Source organism: Cynara cardunculus (assembly GCF_001531365.2).
Source record: "Cynara cardunculus var. scolymus isolate 2C chromosome LG 7, CcrdV1, whole genome shotgun sequence".
Taxonomy (NCBI): Eukaryota; Viridiplantae; Streptophyta; class Magnoliopsida; order Asterales; family Asteraceae; genus Cynara; species Cynara cardunculus.
This window is the reverse complement of record NC_037534.1, coordinates 9547632-9559163: the sequence shown is the minus strand read 5'-3', so window position 1 is coordinate 9559163 and position 11532 is coordinate 9547632.

Below are 11532 nucleotides of genomic sequence, written 5' to 3'. Positions count from 1 at the left end.
TCTGACCCGATAGTTGATACTGTCATAGTTATATAAAATCATTTATTGATTTTAGATAATTGTGACATGAATGCTATGTCACCTTTTTACTAAATCATTTGTTTAATGTCTTAATCAACTGTTGCACCCTGTGCTTCTTCTTAAGACTGATATTTTTCTTAGTTGTTAATCAAACCTCCCCATTTTAGATAAATCAAATCCCTCGTTTCGCCATCTGAAACTAGTTTTTATAAACTGGACTTTTTGAAATAACTTTACAAGCTATCTCTGTGGGAACGATATTTGGTATTTTACCATTATTACTTGTTACGAGACGACAGTAGTTCGAGGTGTATACTTGCGCCGAGTTCTATTTTTGTGTTGAAATATAAGGTTGAATAAACCGACGAGCAGTTAGTCACTGATGACTTGATTGTTAAAAACAACACTCTTACATTACAAAATAAGCGCTTACTCGAAAAACTCAAAAATCTTGAGGAAAAGCTGTATAGGATAGGTCAAACGGACCAAACTAATTTTCGAAGCAAACTAACTGATTCTAGATTTTTCAATCCAAGAGAATGTTTGGGTTATGAAAATCCGAATGTTTGAAGAAAGCTCTTTACTATACTCCAACACTTTTTAAATTTGAATATCTTGACCTTGATCCTGATTGGGATTTGCATCAATTTGATGTAAACAACGCATTCTTGCATGGAGAACTTGAGGAGATCTATATGGATGTTCCACCTCGTTATGGAAAAGGAGCAAAACCCAATACGACGTGTAAGTTAAAGAAGGCACTATACGGCTTAAAACAATCTCCTCGAGCATGGTTTGGGAGATTTACCACGACTATGTTAACTTTGGGATATAAACAAAGTCAAGGGGATCACACTCTTCATCAAACACTCAAAAACAAGAAAAATAATAGTGCTACTGGTTTATGTGGATGATATCATTGTAACAGGAGATGATAAAGAAAAGCAACAAGCCCTGAGCCTATGTCTAGCCAAAGAATTTAAGATCAAGACATTAGGAAGACTGAAGTATTTCTATGGAAGTTGCTCATTCAAGAAAGGGAATTTTTGTATTCCAACAAAAGTATGTTATAGATTTGTTTATGGAAACATGTCAAGGTGCATGCAAACCTGCTAGTACTCCTATAGACCCGAATCATAGACCAGGAAATGCAAAAGAAGATTCAATTGTAAACAAAGAAATGTATCAACGGCTTGTGGGGAAACTTATATATTTGTCTCATACCAGGCATAGTTTATGCTGTAAGCATGGTCAGTCAGTTCTTGTATAACCCAAAGGAAACCTATTTACGAGCCGTACACCGAATTTTACAGTATCTCAAACGAACACCGCGGAAGGGAATCATGTTTGAAAGAAATAACCGTATAACTCTTGAAGCATACACTGATGCAAGCTATGCTACGTCATTAGTTGACAGTAGATTGATAACAGGGTATTGCATTTTTCTCGAAGGAAATCTTTTGACATGGAGAAGCAAGAAGCAAAGCATGGTAGCACGATCTAATGCTGAAGCTGAATTTCGGGCGATGGCACATGGTATATGCAAACTATTGTGGCTAAAAATCATCCTAAAAGATCTAAGGATCAATTGGGAGGGACCAATGAAGCTCTATTGTGACAATAAGTCAGCAATGAACATAGCTCACAATCCAGTTCGGCATGATTGGACAAAGCATGTTGAAGTTGACAGACATTTTGTCAAGGAGAAGCTAGACATTGGCTTAATCTGTATTCCATTCGTGCCTACTCATGAACAACTAGTAGATGTTTTCACCAAAGGACTAAGTAGACTGATGTTCGAGAGAATTTTATCCAAGCTGGGAATGGAAAACTTCCACTGTTGCGAGATTTATACAAAGATAAAATCTCTCAGATTGTATGCAAATGGAGACCCATGTAAGTAAACACGTATCAACCCACTATCGTCTTTTACAAGTAATAAAAACGGTAAGATACCGAATATCAATCCACAGGGGAAATGTGTTAAATTTTTTAGATAAAGTCCATAAAAACATTAGATTTCAGATGGCGAGTTCGAAGAATTGTTTTTAGTTTGGTAACTTTAAGACTAAATGATGCAAATAATTAATTTAAAAGAAAGCAAGGGTGTAGGGATCAGTTAAGATTTTTGGACAAATAAATTAGATAGAACTTTATAGATAATAACTTATCTTTAACCAACCATTAACTTGTGTAAGGTACTCTCTCGAGGTTGAGAAGAACACTTATCTAATGACCGATTCTAATGTTTCCAAAGTAAAATCAATCCTAGCAATGACACAATCTATCCTTTGTATAAGCTGTACGAAATGAAAACAAGTCTCCTTGATTCTAAGTAACTCTCTCGAGTATACTTCCGTATTATTCAAGTTGATGTGTTCGGGATGACTTATCTCTAAGTCCATCAAAGTGATCAAACTGTTAACATTTTCCTGCAAAATTCAACTTGTCAAGAGATGTAATTTTTATCAATATAACCTTGAATAAATGGTTGGAAAGATTTGTTAATCTTTAACAAATTTCTATCATCAAAATTGATCTTTTATATATAACGTTACCCTACACCCAAGCTAATGTTGTCGCCTATCATTGCTCGGGATCCTTGCATATCTATTTTAAAAACGAGAAAAGAAATTTGCATAGAAAGAAAGTTTTACGACAACTAAAAATTAAAATAATCGTAAACTAAAGACTACGATGAATTAAAATAAACTACGAAAGTAAATTACGAGAAATATAAAACAAATTACGACGATTAATAAACATGGTAATAGTAGTCTAAACGAAATTATGACAACTAATTAAAAGCTTATAAATAACTAAGGGGTTGTTTGGCAGTTGCTGAATGGTTTGGTGCAGAATGGTTAAGTGGTCAGAATGGTTAAGTGCTGAATGAAATAATGTTGTTTGGTAACCGTTCTCTGAATGACAACAAATTACCATTTTAACCCCACCAACAAAATTGCACAAAGACCGCCGATAACAGATCCCACAACCACCCCAGTGGAGGAACTTCTGCCACCACCAGCGCCATGTCTAACACCAGGCGAGTCCGGTGAACCATTAGAAGGTGAAACCAGTGTTAAACTGGGACCATCTTTCCCGATATTCGTATTCCCATTGGTTTTCACCTTAACAGTTTCTTTACAAGACGGAATTTGGCCATAAAGTTGATTGTTTGAAACATCTATCTCTACAAGATTTGGCAAATCTTTAAGTTCATTAGGTATAACCCCAGTAAGATTATTGTCTGCAAGAATCAATCTTTGCAGCATCTTAATCGAAGATAAATCCGATGAAATGGTGCTCGTGAGACCCACGATAACCCACAGATCCAACCACGATAACCCACAGATCCAACCACCGATTGTCTGGAAGGGGACGAAAGCAACGGTTCAACAGATCCAGAGATGGTGAAGACGATGATGGTCAAAATAGAGAGAGTAGAGTAGATAGGGGCTGTTTGTCGGCCAGTTGTCGCCGGTGACTGAAAATGGCAACGAACAGGGGAGTGGGAAGGAGTAGTGGGTAGAGAGAGTATAGAAGGAGATGGAGACGGTGAAGGCGACAACCGGCGAAGCTGAATTTGGCCGGAGATGGAAGGCGACGTGAACTCGTGGAAGGCGACGTGAACTCGTGGAAGGCGACGTGAACTCTGGAGTCTGGAAGGATCGTGAAGGCGACGCTGGAAGAGAGGGGTGGGAGGGGTAAAGATGGAACAAATGATGTCTGAATGGTTGAGTGAACCTCCAGACACAAAATGGTTAAGAGGGTCATGTAACCATTAAGAGGGCTGTTTTTTTTTGCCAAACAGACTTCACCTCTGACCGATTAAGAGGTTGGCTCTTAATGTCACCATTAAGAGCCAAACAAACAGCCCCTAACTTATGATAAATTACGACAGAAATTTAAATTGCGATAAATAAAAGATGATGAAAATATATGACGATAATATAAAAGACGAGATACGATAAAATAAATAACGGTACAATATAAATAACAGAAAAAAATGGTTTAGTAGGAAATTTTCTAAAGAAACTTTATATATATGTATGGATGGAGCAAGAAGAGGATTTTACAAAGGGAGCATATGGAGCATCTCTTCCAAAATGATGTTCCTCCCAAAATATGATGCTTTTATCACAAATGCATCCCCTTTGTTTATATACAAAAGAAGAGAAGTGCAAGTTGACAATTTGCAAGTTTCATCTACGGCTAAGCTGCTAGTTTTTTAAAAAGAAGAATTTCCACCGTCCAAATTCACCCACTTGCCCCATTTGATTAAAAAAGGCGGTTGCCTCAAAACTTGAATTCCAAGGTGCTGCAATGTGTTGCAACACTTCCTACAGCTTCTCCTTGAGCATTATTATGAAATTGAGCAATCGACCAAGAAATTAGTGTTGAATCTGAGTACTTACAATCTTATTTTCTACTTATCATGTTTTTAAGCAAGACAAGATTTGAAACAAAAAATACTTGACATTTGGAATTTTTGAGGAATTAAAGTAACCAAGAACTACTAAAAATTGATGGAAAACATCAACTAAATTGATGTTTATCACCCACTCACCAGCTTGAGGGGGAGTGTAGGAAAATGTAAAAATGTAAATGATTATGTATTTAATGTAGAAATAATGAGAGTCGATTATAATCCCGTAATATTAGTGATTGTAGGCAATCCCATAAAATCAGGAATTCATAGAATAGTTTCCTTTTCTTTCCCTTTGCCTTGTGTATTTATATTGTATGCTTGTCTGTCAAGAATGAATAAGAAACACAATAGAATTCCTAAATTTGTTATATGCCACCTTTTATTTTCAAGACGAATGATCGTGTGAGAATAGGAGTTAAGGTGAGAGGCGCAAAAAGGGACCTGTATCACTTTTAATCTCACGCACACTCTATGAATTGTGCTTGATACAAGAATTGGTTGGGTGCATCTCATTAGTGTTGATCTTCAATTAGGATTGATCAATCCCTTCTTACCCTTCTCACTATAACCTCCTTTCTCACAAGAACCTAACCCTTATTTACAATGTGTGAACTCATCACATGTTAATTCCATTACACTTTTGTATATTGGAATTTTTTTTAAATTATGTATGTATTTACAATTGTTGTGTTGGAATATTTTTAAATTATGTATGTTTTTACAATTGTTGTGTTTCATTGTATGCATATGGGGGAAAATCATATAGAAATTGTTTAAAAGTTAAACATCATGAAAACCACTTTTTATGTGTTATAGATGAAACATGATTTTATTTTATAATTTATAGATTAATGTCAAATAATGTTTTGCATGTAAAAGAACACAAGGATATGTTTATACATGAAACATCCAAAAGAATATAACTAACAAATTTCTATTCTTTTTGCCACTAATTCTCTCAATTCTACCCCTTACTATTCATAGTCGGTTAAAGTTTTTAGAAATATTAGATATTTTGATATAATGATGGAAAAGGTGTTCTTTCATCTCAAAATTTGAATAAGATTCATATTCATTATTTTAAAGTGGTTCTTTTGGGCATTCAGTATAAGAAGATATGTGTTAAACAATATGAATTATAGCTTAAAATCAAACTCATTAGATGGTTTGATTGATTTTCAAGGCCTGGTTTTCACATGTATTGTCTCATCTATTAAACAATACATGAAACTGGTTTCACGGGTTCTAACTTTTAGATGGTTTATATATGTGATTTGCAATCTATAGTCTATACATACATATAAATCTCATAATAGGTCCCCAAAGATTCATAGTGAATTTCGATGGGAGCTCCTCTTGCAGCAATAACGCGTTGATCTAGTCGCCACCGGAACCACAAAGGACTACCTAAATTCATTCGTTTTTGCCAATAAGCTCCAATTACATCATAGGTATCACTCAAAAAGGGTTTTTTTTGTATACTTATAGTTATTATCTTCATATTGATAGTTTCTACGATTACATGGATTATACCTATTTACACAAATACCCCGACGATTTTTTACTCATTAAGACATAGAGTCCACTAAACATATATTGAATTGGTGCGGAAATGGGATTTCCAATAGTTGGAGACAAAAGATTCATATTAGAAAACATAAGTAAATGTGCCTCTGATCGAGCCTCCGCAGATAAAGGCACATGAACAACCATTTGATCCCCGTCAAAGTCTGCATTGAAGCCCTTACAAACTAATGGATGTAAACAAATAGCACGCCTTTCCACTAAAACGGGTAGGAATGCTTGTATGCCTAATCTATGCAGAGTAGGTGCTCTATTCAGCAATACAGGATGGGTTCTGGAAGAAACTCCAAAATCCATATAAATCATAGTTAACACATAGCAACGAACCTTAACACACCTTCACACATAGTAATGTCTTGTTATGTGTTAAGGTTCAGTAAAATATGTTCTATGTGTTAAGGTTTGTTAGTATATAGTTGATGTGTATTAACATGAGTCATGGTGCATTAATATTGTAGGTTAAAATGTGTTAATGTTTTCATGTTAATATATGTTTAGATTGTGAGGTATGCTAACATATATTCATGAATTTAAGATTGTTATAATTTATTAATGTATGTTAAAGTTAAATATTTTCATGTTAACGCATCAATTTAAAGTGTGTTAAGTTGTCTAGCGGACCACGGTTGTTTCATGATTGTGACAAATTTGGTGTTAGGTTTCACGGTTGTTACATTGAATATCAATCCCCAACCCTAGTTGCAAATATGATATACCTGTTTTGTTTGGTTTGGTATTTAAGATTATTATCAATGTCAGGGGTCTGAATATGATAATCATATGAAATAACAGGGACCATAGTTAGATATACATTTACACCAATGCGAATGAAAGAAGCCATTGTGGTACACATTCACTAATTGACGGTGGATGACAACAGTACAACAAAATCATAGCTACCATAGTATTTACTTGAGATCTCAATTCTTTGATTGCTCAAATTCTGTTGGTACATAAGGTTAGTGGATTTTACCTTCACTTCCTCACTCTCGGTCTTTTTACATATATATGTTGATTTCAAGTTCATATTGCTTTTATAAATTGGTTTATCAATCAACATAGTTTGTATACCTAATTCCGATCACAGATTCTAGTTATTTGTTTGTGTTTCAATTTCCTTATTTTAGTTATGCGAATCACCTATGATGTCCTGGGATACATTCCGTGATGCTTTGATGTTTTTCTACCTTTGTTTCCTTGATCTAAGTTATAGTTGTACAAGTTAAAAACACAATACTCGAAACCTTTGGCTGAAGGGATTGATGATATGCTAATTTCCTTTACCCAACAAGAAATGAACTTATGTGATTGCACATGGAACCCTAATTTTTTGATTTTCTTTTCTCCGTTTTAAATTAGTTGAAAAGATGGAACGTTGAGGCTCATCGCTTTTGTTAGTTGTGTATGTGAGTGGTAAGTATAAGGCCAAGCGATTGTGCCAAAGATTGAAATTAGAACATTCAATGTTAAAGTTGGAACTAACAACACATCAAAGTAAGCAGAATTACCAACTTTATTAATACTTAATTTGAACATGCCATCGGATACATATCCTTTCGCGACAAAAGACCCAGCGTTAGTGTAACGCCCACGTCCTTATATATTGGGTGTCTTTACTTTACATGATGAAACTATTAAAGCTTGGAACCTGAACTTGAAATTTAGCTTTATTTATAACATATCTTGAAATTACATCAAATAAGAAATTACTTAGCGGAAATGTAATCATAGCTTATATTACAACAAAACTTGCTTTTCGACTAAAACCATATTACTTTTTGCAAATCCTCCTTACTTCTTTCCTGAGATATATACATGAGATATATAAGCTATAAGCTTAGTGAGTATTTACGGTTTCATGAATGAGAAATTTTCATGATATTTTGTGAATGATAATTCATTGAAGCTCTTGATTATGTATACAATATTCTTCATTATCATGCATAAACATTCATAAAATACTATTCTTTATCATGCATAAAACATTCTTCTGAGATCTCACTTGTCACATGCATGTATACCATACTTGTCTTGAGGTTTGTTAACCCCCGGATCCATAAAAGGATGCCCTATAATGTTCGTTTGCAAGACGTCCCTTCTTGTAATATCCCGTATGTTCGATATTATGGTTATACATAACATGTAAAAATTTCCATGCCTTGTGTAACACATATGATAACATGTAAATGATTTTCATGTCTTGTGTGTATACTTGTATTAAAACATGTCATCATGCATATCTTGAATATGTATGTGTATCAATATTTTCATGTAAAACAAGCATGCCAACATAACTTGTAATGCATAAAATACTTTTATATATAACATGCATGTATCTCATAAATCACATAAGCACTCACCTTGATTTGCCTACTTTTTCCTTTGATTCCTTTCTTCAAGATTAATTATATAAATATAGTGAGATTTCTTATTTTTGGTATGTATAAATAGTGACCCTTAAATCCCTATTTATAGATAAGTTCATTGCATTAACTACTTGTTCTTTTTGCTCTCAAGATTGTACTCTTATGAGAGTTTGACACCTCATCAATAAAGATAAGAGAACCTTGACAACTCGTCTCTAAGGATAAGAGAATCTATACAACTCATGCTTCTAGTACTCCTTGTCATGCTTCCTAGACTTGTCTTGTAATCAATAGTCTTGCCAACTCAAATTTTTCTAGCCTTAACAACTCATCACTAGCTTGCTTAGTCATGCTTACTAGACTTGCCAACACACTCCTAGCCTTAACAACTCATCACTAGCTTGCTTAGTCATGCTTACTAGACTTTCCAACACACTTCTAGCCTTAACAACTCATTACTAGCTTGCTTAGTCATGCTTAGTAGACTTTCGAACACACTTCTAGCCTTAACAACTCATTACTAGCTTGCTTAGTCATGCTTACTAGACTTGCCAACAACACACTTCTAGCCTTAACAACTCATCACTAGCTTGTTTAGTCTTATAATTAAGATGTTTCACTAATTGTAACAGCTACCGGAGTACTTAAATTATTCATAAATACTTGCATTTAAAGCTGAAATATTGAGATTTATCTAATAAAGAAACTAGGGTGTTACAGTTTGACAAAATTATCTTATTGGATTATGTTACAACTTTAAGACCAACTTTACACAAGATGAAAGTAGACAAATTCTTCCTCATTTTGGGAACATGAAGCACATTAGTGAGAATTATTTCTTTCCGGAAGTAAAAGATTCCACACTTCCCTTTCCGTGCGCCTTGGCAGTATGATGATCTCCCATCAAGACTTCATGACCATTTGAAGTCTCCATGTAGTCCTCAAAATAGGAACAATTATTGCATACATGTGTAGTTGCATTGGAGTCATACCACCAATCATTGCTCACAGCTGCTGCAACCATATGAACCTTTTGTATCATACCAATGTGCAAAGATTTCGTTGGTATTGTTTTCAACCAAGCTTGCACTTGCACTTGCAACACTACTTCCACTTGCTTCATTTCCTTGTTGAGTTTGTTCCTTCTTAGGATTTCGGCAAAAAATCATCGTATGTGTCTTTTCTTTCCACACTTGTGACACATGATTTCTGAAAAATCCCTCTTCCTTTTCTTACCGTTTGAATTTGATGTACTCAGATCATAAGTCTTTCTCTTCTTTCCCTTCTGATTTTTCTAAGTTACATAGTGCACTTTGGAACTTGAAGACACATTGAGATCCTTCGGACGATTGTGTGTTTCCTCTTCAATCCAGAGATGTTTATGAATTATTGAATTTGTTACAAAGTGAAATCCTCAGTTGTGTGCAAAAGTTTCTTTCGGTAATCACTCCAAGAAGGTGGTAACTTGGCAATGATTCCATTAACGATCAATTTGCCGGGAATGGATATCTTCAAATCGTTAAACTTAGAAATCAAGATTAGAAATTCATGAACTTGATCTAAAATAGAGAGATTATATTTATCTTGCATAGAAAACTTAAAGAACTTAAACGTGATAAGCTTATCTGCCCCTTGTTTCTCCATATTATATTTGAACTCCAAAGAACTCCAAATCTCTTTGGCAGACTGAATTGGTGTGTAGAGATCATAGAGACTATCTGAAAGTGAGCTCAAGATGTATCCTCTACACAACAATTCATCCTCTCCACGTTTCTTTCTTTTCGCTGCTCTCTCTTCAGTGTCTTTGCTTGTTAAAGGTGGTAAATCTTCCAAATCAAGATCCAATACTTAGATAACTTTGAAGGCGGTGAGATAAAACTTCATCTTCTACTTCCAATGTAGGAAATTCGTGCCACCAAACGATCAAGTTTTATTGGATCGTTTCCAAACAACTTCATGGTATTATAAACGCTATCTATGATGTGATATTAATATCCTAAGATTGTTAGAAAATAGAATTACAGAAGGAGAATAAGTGCAGTAAATCAAAATGATCAGGACGTGAGAATCACTGTCCTTAGGATTAGTAACCCCCACTAGCAAGGTTGTTTGGGTTATAGGCTATAATACCCCCATTCCAAGTTGTTGAGCCGAACCATCCTTAGCTAACTTGATCTCTTAAACAACTTGTATCTCTTAAACAACTTATTATAAAACTAAGGAAGAATTTATCACTCTACCCATGTGGGACAAGTGATATGTCTTAACTCTCTCTCACACACACATATAGCTAAATACAAGTAAGATTATACTGATTTTCCTATATGGGACAAAATCTCACAATGAATCTCACTATGAAGACTATATATACAACAGGAATACCATCGACCATTCCAATATGGTTTCCACGCCGAACCACCCGCCTGATTGCTTTTTCCTAGTCTCCATCTTGTCGCACATTGTTGATGTATTGAAGGCTTTTGACGAATGAATCAAACAATTGAAACATAGATGTTTCCATTTGGTAAGGAACTTAGGGTACGTGACAATGATGTATTCCATGGACATAAAACACATGAAATTGAGAGCCGAACTTAAAAATTTAATATTAGACTTAGAAAACTCAAATTAAGGGCCCATTTATCAAACACTTACCTGGTAATTGCTTACCGGTAAATTTAACAATATTATTTACTTACCGGGTAAGATTTTAATCTACCAAAACCATATCGTATGCAACAATTACCTGGTAAGCGCTTAACATGGTAAGAGTCGTTGTCCTCACTTACCGGGTAAGACTCTTGGTCTTTGTATCACTCTTACTGGGTAAGATTTTTTGTCCTTACCATATTCATCCGGTAAAATAATGTAACTTGATGTTCATTTACCCGAGTAAGCGTTTGGTAAACAACCCCTGTCACAGAAAAATGAACCCTTATGTTAGACCATCCACATCCCTGCAATTCATTTACACTTTCAATTGTGCCACATCAGCTTTTGCAATTATCTTCCACACACCTGCAATTCACCTACAACACTTTCAACTGTGCCACGTCACCTACACTTTCAAAAGTGGTCCCCACTACAACATTTATTAACTATTTTATAAATTATTTATATATACATTCT